Source organism: Pongo abelii, chromosome 3, assembly GCF_028885655.2.
Source record: "Pongo abelii isolate AG06213 chromosome 3, NHGRI_mPonAbe1-v2.0_pri, whole genome shotgun sequence".
In the NCBI taxonomy this organism is placed as follows: Eukaryota; Metazoa; Chordata; class Mammalia; order Primates; family Hominidae; genus Pongo; species Pongo abelii.
Window position 1 is genome coordinate 205,459,849 of NC_071988.2, and position 23,415 is coordinate 205,483,263.

The 23,415-nt window shown below is 38.4% G+C and overlaps 1 protein-coding gene and 1 pseudogene across 2 annotated transcripts in view; one reads left to right on the plus strand and one right to left on the minus strand.

Annotated features, from left to right (window-relative positions):
• Positions 1-23,415, plus strand: part of WWC2 (WW and C2 domain containing 2) — a 212,587-nt gene that overhangs the window by 61,562 nt on the left and 127,610 nt on the right. The window lies entirely within an intron of this gene.
• On the minus strand, positions 16,136-16,319 carry LOC112133332 (small nucleolar RNA U3; annotated as a pseudogene).

Below are 23,415 nucleotides of genomic sequence, written 5' to 3' on the forward strand. Positions count from 1 at the left end.
TCACTATGTGTTAGTTTAAATTTTACTAGGAACAGAAAGCTGCTTATGGCTAAAGTGGAGTATTACTTTCACTTTGGATTGAAGACCGTATAAAAAAATTCCCAATCAGTTTGGTTAGCATTAAGGTCAAAGTATTGAAGTTAGTTGCCACATTGAAAGAAAATAGTAATTACACTGAGATTGAGGAAGAAATTCTACCAGTAAAGACTAGCTTCATCATTCAGAAGTTGGCATGAGTTGATTAATCTGTTAGGTGAAGCTGTAGCACAGAGAAAGATGCTGCTGGGAAATTTGCATCCAGATTCCAAGGATTATTTAAGGCGGGTGATGATAATGATCATCAAATATTTAATATTGATGAGATAAGTTGTAAGGCAACTCCATCAGGAACTTATGCCACAGAAGATGTAAGATCGAGAAGTAGCTTTAAGGAGTTAGAGCAACTTATTAGGAGACAACACAAAAGGTAACTTTAAAATAAAACCTATGCTTATCTGTCTGAGAATCCTAGAGCATTAAAAAAAAATCATGAAACAGGCATCTCAGCCAGTCATTTGGCATGCAAATAAACGATCATGGGTTACAGTACCATTGCTCCAAGACTTGTTTCAGTTGTGTTTTTGTCCAGAGGTTGGCAAAATAATTTTAACTTTTAGAGCACAACTACTGCTGTTGGATAATGTTGCAAGTCACCCCAGTTCTCTTGAGTACTTAAAAGAAAATGTGAAAATTTGCTTTTTACTACAAACAGAAACTTCATTAATCCAGCCAGTGAACCAAGGAGTTATTTGAGCTTTTAAGGCCTGTTATCTTAGATGGATTTTCAGACAGGTTATTGATACTACAAGTAGAGATTATGCATTTCTGTAGCTGAATTTTGGAAGAAATATGACATAAAGCATGCATTAGAAAACATTTAAGCATCATAGCGGGAAGTAACAGTGAGTAATGTGTGTGCAGTATGGCAGAACGTTTACCACACTGTACAAATAACCTTGCAGAATTCGAATTGAACATAGAGTTATAGAAGAAACACAGTCACACGCTGCATACGGACATTTTGGTCAGGACGGACTGCATATATATCAGTGGTCCCATAATATTAAAATACCGTATTTTTACATACCTTTTCTATGTTTAGCTACACAAATACTTACCATTGTGTTACAGTTGCCTACGGTATTCTGTACAGTATCATGCTGTACATGTTTGCAGCCTAGGAGCGAAAGGCCTTTCCATATGGCCTAGGTGTGTAGTAGGCTACACCTCCAGATTTGTGTGAGTGCACTCTATGAGGTCCGCACAATGAAATCACCTAACCACACATTTCTCAGAATGTATCTCTGTTATTAAGCAACATATAACTGTAGTTGACTTTGTGAATGTTCCACCATTTGAGAGACTTCAGCTATGTACTCATAGGAACGTAGTGAGGGCAGATTTTTCAGCATAAATGAGGAAGGATGGAGATGTCTCAGGGGAAGTGATGCTACCAAATGTCTTCACTTTAAAAGAGATAATACATGACGTTGAAAGTACAAAGGAAAAATTGTTGATAGTGAATCCAGACTTAGGAAGGAGTATTGTGACTTGTTAAGATACAGAAAAGATACTTGCTCTGTATTGTAAGTTATACAACAAAGAAGGCAAACCCTGTTCAAACTACCCCTGATTAGTTTTTTTTTTTAACAAAGAAACAAACCCTAATTCTCAGTGTTTCTAATGTTTCAAATTGCAGTGTACTAAATATTATTTTTACTGTATTTTTCATTTGCCTATACACTTATAGAGAATTTTAAACGTTTTGATAAAAATTCTCAAAGGTCATAGAATAATTATACTGTGTTCTCATAATTATTAAAATTACTTTGCATGATTTCAGCTTGCAAGGTAATTTTTATGGTGCAGCACTACCACGCAAAGCAAGGACTGCCTTTCCAAAAAATAAACGTTCTTTGCCTCTTCCTGCCATCACTTTCCTTCAGCAAACATCACCATCGTTTTATTGTCTTTTTTGAACTCTTCCTAGACTCTTAGTAGTATTCCCTTTACTCTTTGGCACCTTGTCCTCCAGCTGCTCCTTGACTGACATTTCTTCGTCTTCTCTCTTTTCTGATCTGCTGTCTTGACAGCTGGTTTTTTTGCAGGAATTTTAGATTGTCTGACTCACGAGAAACTACCATTATAGTATCATTCTCACCCCATTCCTTCTTCCCACAGAGGCCCCCCTCCCCTTCCAGCATCATCATCATTTCCCCCTTGTCTAGTTAATCTAGGTTAGTGGTTATTTGGTTATCCTAGAGCATGTCCTCAGGGTCTCATCCACAATCCCAAGGCCTTATCAAGGGCTTTGCCTTTTCTAATGTATTCATCTTTCTTTTGTGTTCCAAGAAGCGCCTTTGTTTCCTGGTGTTCCATTTTTGTTTTTCTCTCTAGTGCCTTGGTGAGATGAGATGACTTCAAAGGAAGGAGCCCTTTTACATGAGTGCCTAGCAGTAAAAAGCTTTGAGATAAAACAGCGATTTCCATTAGGGACAAAAAGAGGGTAAAGCGAAGCTGTAAGACTTTCTTCAGTGAACCCATAAAGGGGAAAAAACTGGAACTATTAAAAAGTGGCGACAGTAAAAGGAAAGCAGGCAGACTCGTTCACGTGGCCACAGAGAGATTAGAAAATAAGTGTCTTGGGAGATGTTTACTACTTAAAGTGTGCCAAGGTGATGTTGGCTGCCAGTAGCTCCTCACTCTTTCTAGTCCACACCCCACACTGCCAGCTCACCCCTGCCCCCGGCTGCCGGAATAGCCATCCATCAGTGGAGTGCAGCTGGAAGCTGAGAAATCTGTTCTTTCACCACCAGAAGAGAAGCCCAGAGCCCATAGCTGCAGGGGATAGTAAGAACAAAACAACAAATCAGTCCAGTAAAAAAACTGGTCACATGATAGGGAGGATGCAGAGAACTCTATTTAGGTAAGCTGTGAGGTTGAGACATCTGTGATCTGGTTTGGGGGCATGACAAAATGAATAACCTGAGTGCAAAACAGCTGACTACCAATAAGTGTTTGGGGCATAACTTCAGTGTAAATTAGGATCCGTCTCTATTTCCTTTATTTTTCATTTTGGTCATTTGACTTGACCTACGTTACAGGTCATTGCTAAATTACTTTGGAGGTACCCTTTGTCTTGATTGTGTTATTGTATGTGGATGGTGCTCAAAATTATTAAATTTAATTCAGAAGTTTCAATTTTGTGAAGAGATGGTGGGTATTTTCTAGGTCATAATACAAAAGTGATTTGTGATCTAGCTATTGGGTGCCTCAAATTGTATAACATAATTATAGTTAGAATTGAATCATCAAATTAGTGGTAAGATTAATGGGAGTGGCTAGCTTTAATGTTCCAGGTTATATTAATTTTAGATAAAATGAAATTAGTGTTCCTATGGACAAGTGAGTGAAGTTCTTGAATTACTGTATTCAGTTGGGATTGACTCAATTTAACAAAATGGTACTATTAGAGTTTTTGAGGATAATGAGAAAATGGAACTGAAATTAAAATTGTCTCTTGCACTTTGGACAAAGTAATTTCTGTGAGCAGCAATTAAGAAGGTCCATATAAGAGATTCACCTTCTGCTCTAATTTCATTTAGTAAGATTGCATGATCTTAAGCTCCATGATATTTTACTTGGAAAATGTTATAACTTAACGTAGGTCAGTGTCCCTTGCATTATGTGATTTGGTGTGCATATATATATATGTGTGTATATATATATATATATATATATACTTTTTTATATATATATGTATTTTTTAAGTAGTGGCACAGAAAGAAGAGATTAGGAGTTGATCTTCAAAAGGCAGAGAAAATTAGAACTAAGGAATTACTACCTTTTTTAAAAAAAGCTAAAAATAATTTTGGGAAGCTCTTTAGACAGTTCACACTGTTGGAGAAAAACCCTGTGATATGAATGGCTTTGAAACCAGCAGCAGAGAAGTAAGTCCTTTCTTGTGGGTATGGGTCCTGGAATGGATTGGGTTTAGGCCTACTTGGCTCACCTGTTGTGAGGATGCTCCTTGGTGGAGCCAGGCCTTGTGGGTATTCTTGGGCAGCGCTTGACTTCTGAGGACATGGGCACATGTTTTCAAGAGGCCAGGCAAATTATAGTTGACTGGGTGCCAATTCCATGTGGCAGCCGCCAGTTAAGTGACATCCACATTCTGGTTACCATAAGGATTTTTAATGACCAATGGTATACTGTAGAAAAGGCACATTTTAGGCATTTAGTAAACTAGAGGTATTGATAACTAATAATAACTAATAGTAATAAGTACTGCTGCAGAGGTACTAATAACTAATAGTAAATGTTAGACTCATTTAAGAGCTGGATTAACAATCATTACCTCTAGCATAACACAAACATTCCTGGGTCTGTGCATTTCACATTCCATTTGTTTCAGAGTCTTGTATTTACTGGGTAAATGCCCATGGGAATTCAAATCATGGTTGGGCAAAGTTGGTTTGAGGGTGGGACAGGGAGTAGGGGGTTAGAGAGGGTAGAAGAGGTACAAGGGCCTCTTTTGACTTGGAGTGTCCGGGACACATTCATGTCAGGGCTTTGGAAGGGCCTCTTGACTGGGGTTTGGTGTGTGGAGAGTGGAAAGCTGAGTTGGGAAGCCTTCTTCTTTCCTCCTAAATTCCACCCTGATAACAACAGAAAAGCATCTTTGGCCTCTATGACATTAAAATATTTGAGCATTAAGGGTCAGGTGCTAGGCTTGAGAAGCTATTTAAGCCCGGCTAAATACAACTTTAGTGGAGATGTGCTAAGGAATAGGTACACTGTTTCTTTTAGTAACTAATGTTTAATTTTTAGAGAACACAGCAGGCCTTTTGAAGGCAGTTTAAGGAATGGGTGTGGAAGGGGGTGTGGGGGAAGGAAATCTCAGCAGAATGCTTTTAGATATTTCCTGTTATATAAATGCTACATACTTCTCATGCCTTCAGACTCATAGCAAATAGGACTGAAGCCCATTGAGGCTTACATTTAATTACTGTTACAAAGAATGTAGAAACTATATAGGTAATCAAAGAACCTTAAAAACTGGCACCAAATGGAACTTTTTCTTTTTCATCCAAATCTTACATTGTGGAATTTGAATGTGGTATGATGAAATACACTTGGACAAAAAATAAGTGTGTTTGATTTTTAAAAAATGCTTTTGTTTAATTCATAAGACTTTCTGTCATAGTAAAAGAGTCTGTCTTCAGGTAGACATTCCAGATGACAAAGTATCTCATTTATGGAGTCCCCAGAGTAACTCGATACATTTATCTAGCAGTGTTTTAATGTGTGCTTGTGATGAAGAGTGCCACACTGATATCATACTGTTAGTATCTACATGTAATTTAATAAATTGAGATCTTGTGTTAGTAATGAGAACATACAAATTAAAGCTTTCTACTTCTAATTTTGTCCTGCATTCTTTTTTTCTCTCATTTATGTTACTCCCTCCCCCAGATATAGCCAGGTTTATCTGTACTAGTGGCTGAAAGACACGGATAATGAAAGCTTTTTTTTTTTCTTCCTTGATTTCAGGGAAATTGATAGAATTGGGTAAGGCATTTAGGGTATTTGTCCGCTGTAGCCTGTGGCATTCAGGGATGAGAATAGCCATCAAACTTGTAAATATTTTCTTTATATAAATGCCATGTCTGTCAAGTTCATTGCAGTGCTCCTGTGTCGGCAGAATGTCTTGATTTCAGAACTGGCTGTCCGTTGGCTGCTCATTCTGGACAGTGCTCTTCACTTTCGTGAGCCATAGTGTTTTGTAAAGTGGAGCCTCGTTAAATCTATCTGACAGGATTTTTTTTTTGCCTGTAAAGGAGTTGGAATACATGAGTGAAGCAGGCCTGAGTTCGTGTATATTTGAAACGTGCGTCAGCAGGGCCGTGAGAAGTCTTGTTTCAGTTGGTGAACAATCTCAAGTCATTTACTCACTTGTTTTTAAAATTAATTCAACCAATATTTGTTGAATATGTATGATACGTGTTATTCTGTGTACTCTGAAGTATACAAAGATGAGTGATTACAGCCCTGGACCCTCAGGTGTCTGGAATATATAACTAGAAGGTAGTCAATATCATAAGAAAGGTAAGATCAAATACTTTGGGATCCAGGGTAGTCAAACCCTTATTGGATAAAAAGGTAATCTCTCAACTCTGTGTCCTGAGAGCTAAAGCTCTCCTAAGTTGAAACAATGCTCTTCTTGAACTATCTCCTCACAAATTGGAAGCACAGAGTTCTATAGATCTTGCACCAGAGCTTAGACATGTAGTTGTTACCAAGGCACCAAGTGGCTGGGCAGTATGGTTTCTGTCCCAGCCTGTGTGACGTCGTATATGGATTTGTCATTTGCACCATGGAAGTTTCACATCAGGACAAACCACCATGGTTTATGAACATGGGACATCTCTGAGGAACACAGAACTTTCATATGGCCACGGAGTGTGGTTCTTCTCTGTGTGAACTCTGGTGTTGATTTTTAAAAGACATGCACTGATTCGAGAAAACCTAATTTTATATACTGGAGTTAGACATACCTAGGAAATAATTCATCCCATTAGACATTTATTGAGAACCTACTGTATGCTAGACATTGTGGGGGTAATGATGACTCAGGTTAGTTAGGGAGAATAAAGCCTTTAATACACATAGCTCGAATACATGCAGAAATGATAAGTGAGAAGAGATACAAGTGAAAAGTGTGGCAGAGATTTAAGGGAGAGAGGTTATTACTGATAGATGTGCATTTGAGTTGGGCTTTGTGTAGAGCTATCATATCTCCCAGTCTGCTTGGGTCAGCCCCAGTTTACTCCGGATGTCCTGATGTCCCCTCCAATTAACATCTTTCTGGTCAAAATTGTTCCAGTTTGTGTGATAAATTATATGGATGGTCCCCCTAGCTTTGAGAATCAGGTAAGACTTGGCTTAGTGGAGATAGAGAACAGTCTAGGTAAAGATAAATGGCATAAGCAAAAAACATGGGTGATGGAACACTTTGGTGCACTTAGAAAAAACATGTTTAGTTTGACTGTAGCTTTGGGAACAGGAAAGGGAATCACTGGAAATGAAGGTTGGGAGGTGAGTTGAGGTCAAATTTTGAGTATCCTGAATGCCAGACTAGATACCTTGATTTTATGTAGTTAGCCATGGAAGCTTGTGATTTTTTTTTTTTTTTTTTTTTTTTTTTTTTTTTTGAGATGATGTCTTGCTTTGTCACCAGGCTGGAGTGCAGTGATGCGATCTTGGCTCAGTGCAACCTCTGCCTCCTGGATTCAAGCGATTCTCCTGCCTCAGCCTCCCAAGTAGCTGGGACTACAGGCGTGTGCCACCATGCCAAGCCAATTTTTTTGTATTTTTAGTAGAGACAGGGTTTCTCCATGTTGGCCAGGATGGTCTCCATCTCCTGACCTCGTGATCCATCCACTTTGGCCTCCCTAAGTGCTGGGATTACAGGCATGAGCCACCACGCCCGGCTGACTTTTTTGCTATTCTTTTTTTTTTTTTTTAAGATTTAGAAAGATCCTTGTATCTACTGCGAGATATAAAAAAGAGCTCTTTTGGGTAACAGGGATTTAAAACAAAATTTGTAGGACCCATTGCCAATTAAGGATCATTTAGATATATTTCTAAATTAGTGGGAAAATAAGATATAAATTACTACAGTGTACAGTGAAATGTCACAAAACCTAAAAAAATCATTAAGTTTTAGAACATGAATTGACTTTGGATCTTTGAGTCAAACATTATCATTTTATAGAAGAAGAAAATTGGCAATCAGACAGATTGTTAAATGTCAAAACTCTCCCAGCAAGCTATTCATAGAGATGGGGTTAGAACCTAGATGCTGTGGTTTCTTGTGCAGCGGGTATTTAACTTTACTATAGAGTTTTATTTTGGAGACTCCATTATTTACTTTTGTTGGGGTCACATCAATGTCTGTGTCTTGACTTAGTTGTGATGGAACTAATCATTCCATCCCTGGGTGACATTGCCATTGTATGCACTGGCTGTAGTAGAAATTGTTAAGGATAAAAATGAAAAAATGAGGACAACAGATACCATTCTCATTCAGTGAAATAGGGTTTCAAATTATGGTATGTGAATACAAGAGTTTTAGAAAACTCTTTAAATATGAAATGACATTTTATGGCATATAGTATTATAATTTTTTTTTTTTTTTGAGACAGAGTTTTGCTCTTGTTGCCCAGGCTGGAGTGCAATGGCACGATCTTGGCTCGCCACAACCTCCACCTCCCAGGTTCAAGTGGTTCTTCTGGCTCAGCCTCCCGAGTAGCTGGTATTACAGGTGTGCACCACCACGCCCAGCTAATTTTCTGTTTTTAGTAGAGATGGGGTTTCTCCATGTTGGTCAGGCTGGTCTTGAACTCCCAACCTCAGATGATCTGCCCACCTTGGCCTTCCAAAGTGCTGGGATTACAGGCGTGAACCACCGCGCCCAGCCTCTAAAATTTATATGTGCATATTTAAAAAACATTCAGAAGTTTTAAAATCAACAGAATTGATCAGTTAGGTATAAACTTACAAATCATCGGCACATGAAACTTTTAATTTTACTTAATCATTATTGATGCTCCTTGAAATTTTACGTGTTGCTATAAAGCTGTTAAGAGTTGAGGAAGGACTGACAAGTATGCTTCATGTGTTTTTTACACATTTATTGAAGACTGGAAAACCTGCTAGATGAATTCTAAAAGAGCTGTAACATGGACTCAAAGCTTTTAAAATAAATTTTTTTTTTTTTTTTCATAGAGGTGGAGTCTCACCATGTTGCCAGACTATTCTTGAACTCCTGGCCTCAAGTGAGTCTCCTGCCACAGCCTCCTAAAGTGCTGGGATTACGTGTGTGAGCTGCTGCACCTGGCCGTGTTTTTCTTAATCATTATATTTTTGGGTGGCCATCAGAGAGACCCTGTAAAAAATATGATTTTGGAATGACCATGGGATACCTAAATAATAGGGTGAATATCTTTATGCATGTAAGCCTAATTTGTTTATATACTACAGTATTTATGTTAAACGAAGCAAGTAATTTTGGAGATTTAAGACTGTGCATAAAGAAGCATTAAATAAAGTGCTGCAAGTTCCCCTCAAACCAGTGAATTACTAAATTTCTAATAATTATATTATCAAGTAAATATTCTTGTAAAATTATGTTTTCATTGCAGGAACACTTTTGAAAACCCGATTTCTAGCTTTCTTTAAGCAATCAGGTAGACTTTTACCTAAGCAGAGAAGCCGCTGTAAATCAATACTTTCTCATGGATACTAATTTGAGCTTCAAAAGAACAGTATAATTCAAAGAATGCTTTTATTTGGAAAGTAGATTTTCAAGTTACTTGAAGGATAGTTGGTTTGTTGGAAAAAGTGAACAGAAAGCTATAGCGGAAATAATGCGGAGAGGATTGGTATTCCAGATGCTTATTAACTTAAAAAGACACAAGCATTAGATTAACAGTTATTGTGCCCTTGGCCAGAGAGCGATTTCCACTGTAGAAAATAGCGGGTCATGCTTGATCCATTATCTGTCTTAAAACAGATTCAGGAGGCAGACACCTAGAGTCACAATGGGGGACCAGCTAACCAGTTCGGCCTCACTGAGGCTCAAAGTGTATAGACTAAAACATTCCATAGCCTTGCACAAACATGCTCTTCAGACACCTGACAACAGTTTCAGGGGCTTCCTTGGACAAACTTTCCAGCTCTCAAGTCCCGGAGTCAGTCATTAGGATGCCTGTGGGGTACGTGGATGGTGGGTGGGGTAAAGAGAAAAGCACTTTTGAGGAGAGCAGGCTTGGGAACATATATTGCAGAGGGTTGGCACAGAGAGAGGTAAAAGTCCTGAAGGTGAAACCTGGGGAGCCTGGGATGCTGAGATGCACTTTTATGACACAATTTTGCATTTCTATTGATTTTCATACTATTTATTGAGAGCACAGTAGAAATAACAGGGAAGAGAAATAAATAGTCATCATGTTGTGATTTATTTACATTTTTTTTTAAAGTGACAGGGTCTTGCTCTGCCAGCCAGACTGGAGTGCAGTAGCATGGTCATAGCTTACTATAACCTTGAACTCCTCAAGTGATCCTTCTGCCTCAGCCTCCTGAGTAGCTGGGACTACACCAGCTAATTAATTAATTTTTTTTTTTAATAGAAAGAGAGTCTCGCTATATTTCCTAGACTGGTCTTGAACTCTTGGCTTCAAGTGATCCTCCTGCCTCAGTCTCCTATTATGACATTTAGAAAAAGTAATTTCTTCAAATCAATTTGGTTTTCCACTTTGTAAAATGAAGAGAGAAGGTAACTGATGAGAGCTTACAGTGACATCCATTATTTCAGATGCAACCATAAGGAAGCTTTTCTAATCAAAGGCCTTCATTTCTTCTTTGTACTGTTTACAAGGTTCTTAACACGAACTGCCTTTGATTATAAACATTTCTGCGTGTGTCTTATCTTCCCAGTTAGACTCAGTCTTTCCAATTAGCCTCATTGAGAGCAGGGTCAAGGGTTAAAAAATAAAAGTGAAAACATTTATGTTGTGCTTTAACTCTTTATAGAATACTTTTCATATATGTTATTTGGTGTCTTTTAACAATATATTGACTGGAATTTCCAAATGAAAGCTGGAAGAACAAGGTATAATATTTATGTTTTAAAATTTTATTTAAGATTCACTAGAGTTTAGTTATACTAAAAGTGTATATTGGTAATATCTTCATACTTTTATATTATGTATTTTGGAGTACTGAAAAATATACTTTACATAATCTCTGAGCAAATGTAACTAAAGTTTTATGAGATTTCTTTAGAGGTAAATTTGAAATCGGTAAATAAACATGGTAGGGAAAGTTTTCTGACTATTAAAATTAAAATTGGAAACTTAGTGGGAGATTTTAAAACTTTACGTTAATCAAAGTTATATCTGTAAATGATTAACAAACACTCAACTAGGTTCCCAAAGCAAAGACAGGCATCCTGTGACCCACTACTGTCCCCCACACTTGATTCACTGCCTCTAGAGTCGACCACATTTACATATTTAAAAGTTTCTTTTGGTATTTGCCGCTGTGTTTTTAAATAACTTTATCTATCTATCTTGACTTCTTAGCTTTGGATTTTGAGAACTGACTCCCCGCCCTGGTTGAGGATTCAGCTTTCTTACTATGCCTTCCTCATGCACATGTGCCTCCCTCCCCTCATCCTCTTGGTGTTTTCTGTCACCTTGTAAAGAAATCAGTAGTCTGTGTTTACATTTTTATGACTATGTAAATATTATTCATGGATGACCTATCTGGTGTACTATGATTGCATTTCCTTTTGTTTTCTCTGTAGTTAATAATCATCTCTTTTTTCCATTGGCTTACTTCTCTATATTCCTGTTACCAATTTGTGGCCAGGATTATAAATCTCCTTTCAGTACATTCCACAACACTGTGTATTCTATTGGTTTGGAACCTCCTGCACCTTCTGTTCTTAATCTCAAGTTTGTCCTGGTTAATCATTGTAACTGCTGCACACTGTCATCCTATGGCCTCCGTTTACTGTCATCTTGCAGGTTTCATTTGTCATTTTCCTGTGTTGGGTGCTCATTTGCTGGATATCATGTCTTCCAGTTTTCTTGGTTTATTCTCTGTTTTGGTGGAGTAGCGTTGGAAAGGGAGCATAGATTTGTTGAGGCTTTGCATCTCCACAAATGCCATTATTCTGCTCTCATATGTGATTAGTATTTTAGCTAGGGACATAATTCCAGGTTGGAAGTAATTTGGAGTAAAAATTTGATGGTACTGTTTTACTGACTTGTAGCTTCCAATGTTGTGTTTGAGAAGTCTGATGCTTTATGTTTCTTGTTTTTGTTGTTGTTGTTTGTTTGTTTCCTCTTTGTGACCTGATTCCTCTCTGAAGTTTTTGGGTTTTGTTTTTGCCCTCATGTTCTAAAATTTCACAGTGTTGGGTGTTGATGTAGGCCTTTTGTAACCATTGTGCTAGGTGGATCATATATAATCAAGAAACCAGTGTCATTCAGATTCAGTTTAGGGAAATTTTCTTGCACTAGTACTTTGATAATATTTTTCTCTTTGTATTTACTTTGTTCTCTCTCTCTGGAACTCATACAAGTCAGATATTAGACCTCCTAGATTGGTTGTTCACTTTCCTTATCTTTTCCCTTCTGTCTTACTCTTTGGGAAAGTTTTTAAACTTGATCTTTTAATTTGTCAATAGATGGTTTCTGCCATCATATTGTTCATTTCCAGGAATTTTTAAGTTCTTTTTCCAAATATTTATGTATTTATTTATTTACCTCCCCTCCCCTTCTCTCCCCTCTCCTCCCCTCCCCTCCTCACCCTACAGGGTGCTCTGTCACCCAGGCTGGAGTGCAGTGGTATAATCACAGCTCACTGCAGCCTTGACCTCCTAGGCTCAAGTGATCCTCCCACCTCACCCTGAGTAGCTGGGACCACAAGCATGTGCCGTCATGCCTGGCTAATTTTTTAATTTCTTTGTTTTTGTAGAGATGGGGTCTTGTTATGTTGCCCAGGCTGGTCTCAAACTCTCAGGCTTAAGCAATCTTCCTGCCTTGGCCTCCCAAAGTGTTGGGATTGCACATGTGAGCCACCGTGCCTGGCCACATATTTTTCTTTTGATGGTAACCTGTTCTATCTCTCTGAATATGCTAATATGCTAATTGAAGTTTTCTTCAATATCCCTGAAGAAATGAATTCTTCAGTTTTATTTTTTCAGTGTTGTTTTAGTTTCTGCTTTCATTTTAGAGGAATAGTATTCTTAGCTTTTGCGTTTGAGATAAGTAACACCAACCATTCTGGCTCTTCACTCCTTCCAGACACAGGAGACAGGATTAACTTCCCTGCCTCCATGTGACTTGTTTTGACCAGTGGATTGCAAACAGAAGTGATGTGCACGTCTCCCCTACCTGGATGATCGATGCTTGTGTTGGCTTGTGTTGAGATTGGAGATGCCACAGGCACGCAAGATGCAGTGTGGAATGCTCCACACTGGGGGCGGGGCCAGCTGCCCGGGGATTCATCCAGAGCCACTTTGGACTTGGCTTGAATGGGAAGTAAATGTTTGTTGTTTTTAACCACTGAGACTTTGGTATTGTTTTTTATTGCAGCGTTATCTAGCCTGTCCTACTGAGACAGCTCTCAGTCATATTTAAGAATGAGGCACAAAAAGCTGTTTGGAAGCTCTCTACTAGTGGGTGGGGTAGTCATATGGCAGTGATCTGGCTTAGCGTTTCTGTTAAGGCACTCCCAGATGTTAATGTCAGTAGATCTTTTCTCTTGGTCTGGTTAGTTTTCCCAGGAAAAACCCTCCAGTTCTCCGGCCTGACAAATGTAAGCCCAGCTGCTGGGTTCTGCAAACTGAGTAATGGAAGTGGGGCTTGGGATGCTTGCTGTTCAGTGTGTGCACACTCTATAATGTTCCCTGTTTTTAATAAGGTACTCCTTTCAGCAGTCCCAGCCACCTGGAAGTCCACAGCCCATCTGATTAAGTCTTTCTAGAGAATAAACCTTCTGTTTCTGCCCAGGTTGGGCAAAGGCAGGCAGGGGGTCTGACTGCTTCTTAACAGACTTCTGGCGAGTCCTCCATGGTCACACCCTCTGTCTGAAGTCTTTGGTGCTGGAATTCCTGAGCCGTTTCAGGCTTTTGCAGTATGAATGGATCTGCTTCTGGGCTTTCTCTGTTACTAACCTAGGCTTTCTGTTTCTCACATCTCCTGAATCACTTACCACACTGCAGTTTGCTTCCCACTGTCCCAAATTTTGTTGTTCTCATCCGCTGACCTTCCCATTGTCCTTTTGTGTTTATGCCTTTAAAAAAATCCCCTTTCTGCTATTTTCTAGAGGGAATGTAGGTAAGCACATATATTAAATCTGTGTAGTGTTTACTGGAAGTTCTTTAATAATGAATTTTATCCTCTCAACTTTTTATTTTGAAAATTTTCAAACATAAGAAAAAATGAAAACAGTAGAATGGACACCATTGTATATATCCTGCTCTTAGATCTGACAATTAACTTTTTGCCAATTTTATCATCTCCTTCTCCTCCTCCTCCTCCTCCTCCTCCTCCTTCTCCTTTCTCTCTCTCTGTCTCTCTTTTGCACTCTCTGTCTCTGTAATATTCTACAAGTATATATGGTATATGTAAGATAAATACATCTATGTCTATATTTTCTCTTTTGCTGTAACATTTGAAGGTAAGGTACAGATATTATGACCCTTCACTCCTAAATACTTCAGCATACATTTCCCAGTATATGTGGTATATGTAAGGTAAATATATTTATGTCTATATTTTCTCTCTTGCTGTAACATTTGAAGGTAAGGTACAGACAGCTATTATGACCCTTCTCTCCTAAATAGTTCAGCATACATTTCCCAGGAACAAAAATATTCTCTTACAGGACTATAATTACCATACCTATGGAAAATTTAAAAAAAGTTCCATAACATCATTTAACATCTAGCATATCTAACATCATCTGACATCTAGCATGAATTATGTAGTTTCGAAATTTCTTGTTTACTTATTTATTTTTTTGTTTTTGTTTTTGAAACAGTGTCTCTGTTGCCCAGGCTGGAGTGCAGTGTTGTGATCTTGGCTCACTGTAGCCTTGATCTCCTGGGCTCAGGTGATCCTCCCACCTCAGTCTCCCAAGTAGCTGGGACCACAGGCACATGCCACCACACCTGGTTAATTTTTTGTATTTTTTGTAGAGATGGGGTTTTGTCATATTGTCCAGGCTGGCCCCAAACCCCTGAGCTCAAATGATCTGCCCACATCAGCCTCCCAAAGTGCTTGGATTACAGGTGTGAGCCACTGTGCCTGGCCTCAAAAATTCTTTTATTACTTTTTTTGCCTTAAAAATTGCGATCCCATAGTGGTAAACATGCTGCAACTGGTTGTTATTTCTCTTTTGGACTAGAACAGTTTCTCAAAGCATCGTTTTTTTGTACTTTATTTTTTGCTTTTAATTAATCTTGAACAGAGCTAGCACCTATAGAAAAAGATAAATAAAGATGAGGCCCTGATAAGGAGATGTTCGTGAAAGCACTGGAAACAGAGCACATTTTATTTTTTAATGGTTTGTTTTTCTAACCCAGGTGCTACTAGTCTAAAACTTAGCCACCCAGTGCTTTGCACATTCAATTAAAACAAAGAAGCAGTATTTGTCTTCACTGTGATGAGGAACTATATTTAGAGTTATCCCAGCCCACCCCACTTCACCTTGCATACTTTGCCAGCATTCAGCCTCATGACTTATGTTTGCTTCAAATTGAATTTGAGTCTAAGCTCAAAGGGCATGCATTTTTGTTTATGACTAAGGGCTGATCTCTGAAGTTAGTATAGTTACCAAACATTCCTCACATTCCATATGTCTAATTTTTAGTGCTTGGAGGATCTGGTGCTATGCCAGAGGAACATAGAGGCTAGAGAGCACACGGAAATGCCACCAAGGAAAGTCTCCATGTAAGCTATAAAAATTCAATCATATGTTTAAATAGCAAAGCAAATAGTAGGTATGGGATTGATTTGTGACATGTTAGTACCATTCTTTATGTTGCTTAGGAACATTTCTTAGTTTTCTGTTGGTTCTTGAAATTCTGGCCCTGGAGCTTAAAAAAATCTGTGATTCTTTCAGTTTGTCTTTTAGTTGTGCTCAGGGCCAGGATAAGGAGATTTTTTATTTTTTATTTTTATTTATTTATTTTTTTTTTGACGCAGTATCACTCTGTCACTCAGGCTGGAGTGCAGTGGCGCAATCTCGGCTCACTGCAACCCCCACCTCCCAGGTTCAAGCGATTCTCCTGCCTCAGCCTCCCGAGTAGCTAGGATTACAGGCACCTGCCACCACGCCCAGCTAATTTTTGTATTTTTAGTAGAGATGAGGGTTTCACCATTTTGGCCAGGCTGGTCTCGAACGCCTGACTTCAGGTGATCCACCCACCTTGGCTCACCAAAGTGCTAGGATTACAGCTGTGAGCCACCATGCCCAGCCCTTTTATTTTTATTTTTGTTCTTTTTAATTTTTTTGAGCCACTCAGACTGCATCCTCTCCTTCTTACTCTCACAGGGGAAGAGAAGAATGATCATCAGTGGCAAATGGCAGCTGCAGCCAAGCAACACCGGCCTCACACTCCAGGCAGAACGCTGTGCCCTCCTCATGGAGGAGTTTTTCAATACTGCAAAACAAATACTTTCAAAAGCTAAGCGTGACTTAGTGTACGGTTGAAGGGGTCACCAGTGCAGATGTGGTGGTCACCAGAAGATAGGTTCATTGAACACATGTTGAATGAGCAGCAGTCGCTGTTCTAGCCACTAAGGACTACAGTGGTGGACAAAATAAGTCCTGGGGAGGTAGGAAGGAGGACTAGAGCAATAAAGGAGATAAATTCAGACATGATAATAGTATTAAAGAAATAAACTGTATGCCATGATAGATAGTGACTACTTTAGATAGACTCATGCATTAGTCAGCTCTGCTGTGGTAATAAGCAACCTGTAAATCTGTGACTTCCACAACAGGTGTCTCCTTCTAGCTTGTATTACAATGTCAACTAGAGAATAAAGTGAAATAATCATGTAAAAATCTCAAGGCTGAGGATCATGCATGATGATCTGTGAAATCATTTGGTCACTAAAAATGTGTTTAGAAAAAAATTCAAATTGGTCTTGGTGAAATATATGCATAACACAAAAGAGTCAGATTATGACAATAAAAATAGTACCTTTGTAAATTTAATAGAAAACAATTTAATACAAAGAAATCAAAGAAGGAAATTGTAGGACCTTTGGTCAGAAGCTCCTTTGGTGTTTAACAAGGTTGAAGAATAAATAAGAAGGATGTTTCCTCTCCTTAATAAAGACATTATATATAAAAAAGTGAACACTTTGTAGAAACAGACTGTAATAGAAACTTGAATCTAAGTTTAAAATGCCTTAGATGATGTTGGAAAAAAAAAGTAACATTTATGAACATGGGCATACATTTTTTGGATGTCTATAAATAGTCATCTTTGAAATGTTAAGCATGCTTTCCAGCAGGTGCTTTTTTTCTGGCCTGAGAAGCTACAGGTGCACTGAGATCAACTGACTGACTCATTTACCTTCTTAAAGCTTTTTTGGGAAGCAGTTAGACTTGGTTTAATTGTCTAGTAATCTGGCCAGCTGCCTCCATGATCTTCACATTCTGGAAGGCCTGTGCTTAACTGAATTTCTTCTTCACTTTGGGACCCTGGAAGATCACTGAGAGTCAATGCTGGGTAACTCCATTGAGGTCAATTATGTAGAGATCCCTTAGTTAAAGACCAGGCCCTACTAACAGCATCACTATAACGTTAGGACATTTGTTCAGTTAAATCCCACAGAAACGCAATGTTCATGTGGCCAAACCAGCATACTTTCTTGCATTTGTCCAGGCAAGATTAAGAGTTGAGATATACTGAAATAACACCAACTTCACATTATGAACATTTTGAAATTTATTGTGAAATTCATTTATTTTGTCTCTAAATGTAACAATAGCTGTAGACTACAAAAGAAGTTAAAATCAGGGCCAGACAGTGGCTGATGCCTGTAATTTCAACTCTTTGGGATGCCAATGTGGGAGGATCACTTGAGCCCAGGAGTTTGAGACCAGCCTGGGCAACACAGTGAGACCCTGTTTCTTAAAAAAAAATAAATAAATAAAAAATAAAAAATAAAAAAATTAGCCAGGCGTAGTGGCACATACCTGTAAGTCCTAGCTTACTCTTAAAGCTGAGGCAGGAGGATCACTTGAGCCCAGGAGTTCGAGGCTGCAGCCCAGCCTGAGCAGTAGAGCAAGACCCTAAAGTCCCTGAAGTCTTGCTGTGCTGCCCAGAGTCTCTTAAAAAAAAAAAAAAGGTAAAAATCAGAGGATGTAACTGAAGCACCAGATACTTCCCCACAAGCTATTAAGGCTGAGTTAGTTCTTATAACTCTCCACTAACAGCAGCTGTGCCTTTACACCAGGGAGCTTGCTGCATGGAAGCTCGGACTCAAGTCTGATCTAGCTGAGCTCTCCCTTCGGAAGCAGCAGGCTTCAGGGTGCATAATCGAGAACTGCAAGTAAGGCTAAGGCACTATGGCCTCAAGTTCCCTTACTGCAGGAGCTGCATAGCAGGCAGTGCTTTCTGAGGTTAACTTTATGAAACTGTGTCTGAGTAAAATACTTGTCAGTATCTAACTTAGGGCTCATTCAAGGATATTCAGTACAGTGTTGTTTTGGATACAATTAAAATGGCTATCAGTACCAGACGATACTGGAAGGGCTAAACTGTGATCTAAGCTTATTATAAAAGATGCTCCCGTGACATAAAATAAAATTTAAAAAAACTTACTATAAAAAATGAGGTAGCAACATGAAAAGCCTCATAAATTATATTGTTGAATGAAAAAAGTAAACCTCAGAACGATGTGCACAGTATATTATATTTTCTAGGCTGTATGTAGAGAAAGGCCTGGAAGAACACATACTGCCCCGGTGGTCGTGGATACTTCTGAAGAGAGGAGTGTGAGAACTGGAATGAGAGCTGGTGGTCAGAGAGACTTAGCATTGTCTGCAGTATTTTAATATTTTACAAGGAGGGTGTATCCATGTATTTTTTAACTAAAATCTTATATAAAAAGTAAGAGTTTAAAAACTATTTTCAAAAGACCACCAGCTGCTGTGTGGAGAATGGGTTATAGAGGGATGAGAGTGGAAATGTAACAACTAGTTAGGAAGTTAATCGGGGCAAGAGATGCTAATAGGTTGGATTAGAGAGGTGGTGGTGGAGGAAAAGTAGTTGTAAATGGGGCTGTGTTCTGGCGGGTGAGCCTGCAGGATGTTGATGGAGAGGGAGGCATCAAGGATGACCGCCTCCCGGGTTGTGAGGTGAGCATCTGGGTGATGATGGTGCCATTTTCCAAAAGGTCATTTGGGGGAGGAATGGGACTGGGGGAGTGGCCATGACGGGGAAGTTAAAGAGTTGTTTTTTAGAGTTGCTTGATATGGCCATTAGATACCCTGCTATAGAATGATCAGGGAGATGCTCTCTGAGAAATCCGGACCGCTAAGGAAACGTCTCTCTGGAAATCACTCACTCACTGTTTTCTCTAACAAACATTGAGCACTATGGATCATGTATGTTCTTGGCATGCAGAGATGAAACAACCGCTAGGAACTCGGTGAACTGAACAGAGAAGTCAGCTAACAAATGTAAACTGTGTGAAATATTTGAATGGGAAAATACTTCCAGAGCTTAACAATGTCACTAAATAGTGACAGCTTTGGGAAAACATGATGTCTTCCCCAAAAAGATGATGTTTGAATTAATTTTTAAGGACGCTGAATCTTAGAAGAAGATAACTGTTTGAGTGTGAAACTATAAAAGGGGCAGGATGGTGGAAAAGTGGAGGAAGAGAAGATGTTCCAGGTGGAGGGAACTGCACGTGTTAAAGATATTTTTACTACCTGTATATCAGGCCGACTGGCTTCTCCTTGACCTCTCCTGGCCTTCTTTTGGTAGATTTCTCAGTAGTTAGTGTCATAGGCATCTGCAACGCAGATGTCCTGCCTCTGAGCTGTGAAGTAGTACTTCCACACTTTGCTGTCTTGTCTCATGATTTCCTTGTATTCATGAGGGTATCTTGTTGGTACTAGCTGACATTTCTTTCTTCTGAGATGTTTAGTATTCGTAGAATACTGTGCCTGTAACTCATGCCAACCATGTTCTGAAACCTGGCCAGTCTCACCAAGCTTGAAGTCTATTTTTTTTTTTTTTTTGCCTCTCAAAAGCTAGACTGGGATGCAAACATTTATAGCGACATCATTCATAGTAGCTAGAAGTGGAAACAATCCATATATCTGTAAACTGGTAAATGGATAAGCAAAATGTGGTATCTGTGGAGTGAAATACTATTCAGAAATAAAAAGAATGAATTCTTAATGCATGCTATATAATAACATTATATATCTTGAAAACATTTTGCCAAATGACAGAAGCTAGACACAAGAAACCACAAATTGTATGATCTTATTTATATGCAATTCCAGAAAGGGCAAATCTGTAGGGACAGGAAGTAGACGAGTGGCTGCCGGGGGCGGGGGCAGGGAGATTTCCCACAATTTGAAAAAAGTTACGTGAACTACATAGTCTACAAACATTGAAAAAAATTAAGAAAAAGGTATGGCACGAATGCATAAAATATATGTAGATACTAGACTGTTTTATTATTTACTACCATAAAATACACACACCATTATAAGGCTTTAAAATTTATCAAAACTTATGCACACATTGCAAACTGTACATGATGCCATTTGCTTCATGCATTCTCTCAATTGTTTACATTGAGAGAAATGTAAACAAATGTAAAGAGGCAGTGTTAAATCATACCTGCATATAATTAACTATAGTATATACTGTACTACTGTAGTGATTGCATAGCCACCTTCTGTTGTGGTGAGCTCAAGTGTTGGGAGCATCCGCTTAAAATGCCCTGTGGTGCTAATCATCTCTGTGTGAGCAGTCCTCTCTCTGGTAAATTGCATATCACAGTAAAAAGTGATCTCTCACGGTTCTCAAGTATTTTTCATTGTATTTAGTGCAATACCGTAAACCTTGAGTACACCATGGGACCCATACAAAGTGCCACTTGTGATGCTGGAAGTGTTCCCAAGAAGTGGAGAAAAGTAATGACCTTACAAGAAAATGTTGAATTGCTTGATATCTACGGTAGATTGAGGTCTGCAGCTTAGGTTTCCACCATTTCAGATGGACAATTCATGGTGTATAAACAGATAACCTAAACTTAAAGCATCAATAAATACAGTACGGTACTGTAAACGTATTTCTTTTTCTTTATGGTTTTCTTAATGACTTTTTCTTTTCTCCAGCTTAGTTTATTGTAAGGATACAGTATATAATACAGTGTACAAAATACGTTACTTGACTGTTTATGTATTGATGAGGCTTCCGGTCAACAGTAGGCAAATTAATAATTAAGTTTTGGGGGAGTCAAAAGTTATAAGAGAATTTTCAACAGTGCAAAGAGTTGGCACCTCTAACCCCTGCATTGTTCAGAAGTCAACTGTACATAAGTTTATACATGGACTGAAAAAATACCAAAGTATTGGAATAGATGTCACTCTACAGGAAAGTGAAGCAAGGACTTTAATAACAGTTTATCCTGTTATTTTCTGTATTCTTCATAATGAGAATCTATTAACTTTTATAAAATGGATATTTTTAAGTCAGCATTGAAAACTACAGTATACATAGAGTTCATTTAGTTTGATACCAAAATATGATGTATATTTTGTACATAATATTATATCTACATATGTATATATTTATTTAAAAAACATAGCCTAGAGTGAAACACATCACACTGTTAACTGGAATTATTCCTATGTAGTGAGGTTATAGAGATTTTTTTAAAGTCCTCTCAGTTTCTTAAGTTTTGATAAAAGTAATATAGGTGTATTTTAATCATTTAACCTCTTCAGAAGGGAAGTTGTGGCCCTTCAGAAAGGTGTGCCATGTGTCATTTCTTTGTTGTCCTGACTGGAGCTCATTCTCCAGACTGAATACTCAAGCCTCTTCTAGTCTTCGTCCACGAGCAATTATTATCCACCATGAAATTGACTGGCTGTGTGTTGAACTACAGGTTGGGAATTGAGGCAGCCATGGTGGATTTCTGTTATTTGTTTGGACAATAATCCTTTTTAAGTTCTCTACCTCTCTCAAACACTCATACCTTCTTTGCTGGCATAGCCACTTAAAATTTCAGACTATTTTTCAAAACCAAATAATCTGACAAGCAAACATTTCTTGGCACTTAGGAGAGAAAAAGAGGTTCAGGTTAAAGTGTTTGTTTGACCACTTTGTTTTCTTCTGTGGCATAAAAATACTTTAAAAACTTGCTGAATTATTGAAATACTTGAGATAAATTCTGTTATGTCTTTGTCACTTAAATCTGTTTTCTGTTGAGATATTCATTATGATACAGAATGTAATAATAGCAAAAGTAAATCACAAGACCAAATATTTTGATGCAGTATTGAAAGATTTTCTTGTATCTTGTTCCATTGTCAGGAAACATATATATCAACTAACACCTTAATACCAGCCTTCATATTGTTATTTGAATAAATGCACATACTATTACTTCTGTATAAATAGAAAATTTTTGAAAGAATAAATTACAACCCTTTTTGAAAGAATAAATTACAGAAAGACGTTTTCTTTCTGCCTTCCTTCCTACTCTTCTTCCATTCAGTCAACATTTATGATGTGTCGACTGTATGAGGTGGGCATTAGGCATTGTGCTAGAGAGCGAGAAGAAGGCAGGGTCCCTACCTAGAGACTGAGTCTGAGTGTAGTAACATGCCTTAGGTGGCAGCTGATCCCTGTGGAGGTGGGACAAGTTTCATGCAACACAATCAAGAATAGTATTTCTAGGTTAAAAGGAATTAACATTTTAAAAAATTTAAATATTTTTATTTTAAGTTCTGGGGTACGTGTGCAGTAATGCACAGGTTTGTTGCATAGGTAAATGTGTGCCATGATGTCTTGCCGCACCTGTCACCCATCACCTAGGTATTAAGTACAGCATGCATTAGCTGTTTTTCCCTAACAGTCTCCCTTCCCCCACCCGGAATCAACATTTTAATGGTTTTTTAACACTGCCAAATTGTTTCTTAAAAGGACTGTATCGAGTTACAAAGTCACCAGCAATGAATGAAAGTAGCTGATGCCCCACATCCTCACCAGAGTGAGTTTCATCACTAAGACAAAGCAAAACAGCCGGAAGCAGTGGCTCATACCTGTAATCTCCGCACTTTGGGAGGCCAACGAAGGCGGATCACTTGAGCTCAGGAGTTTGAGACCATCCTGGGCATCAGACCTCATGTCTACAAAGGAAAAAAGAAATTGAGCCAAGCGTGTTGGTGTATACCTGTAGTTCTAGCTCCTTGGGAGGCTGAGGTGTTAGAATGGCTTCAGCCTGGGAGTTGAGGCTGTAGTGAGCTGAGCCATGATCGTCCCACTGCACTCCAGCCTGGATGTCAGAGTGAGACCCTGTCTCAAAAAAAAGAAAAAAGGCAAAAACTTGATATTTTAATAGGATTAAATTTTAGCCTCATTATTTTATTGTATTTGGCATTTCTTTTTATTATTAGTGATGTTTAACATTTTCCCATGTTTTTACTATCTTTTGTGAAAATATTTTATTCACTTTAAGTCTTAGCATTGTTATATACTTGCTGCTCCTTTTGAAAACCAACTTACTGAAGTGAAATTCACCTAAT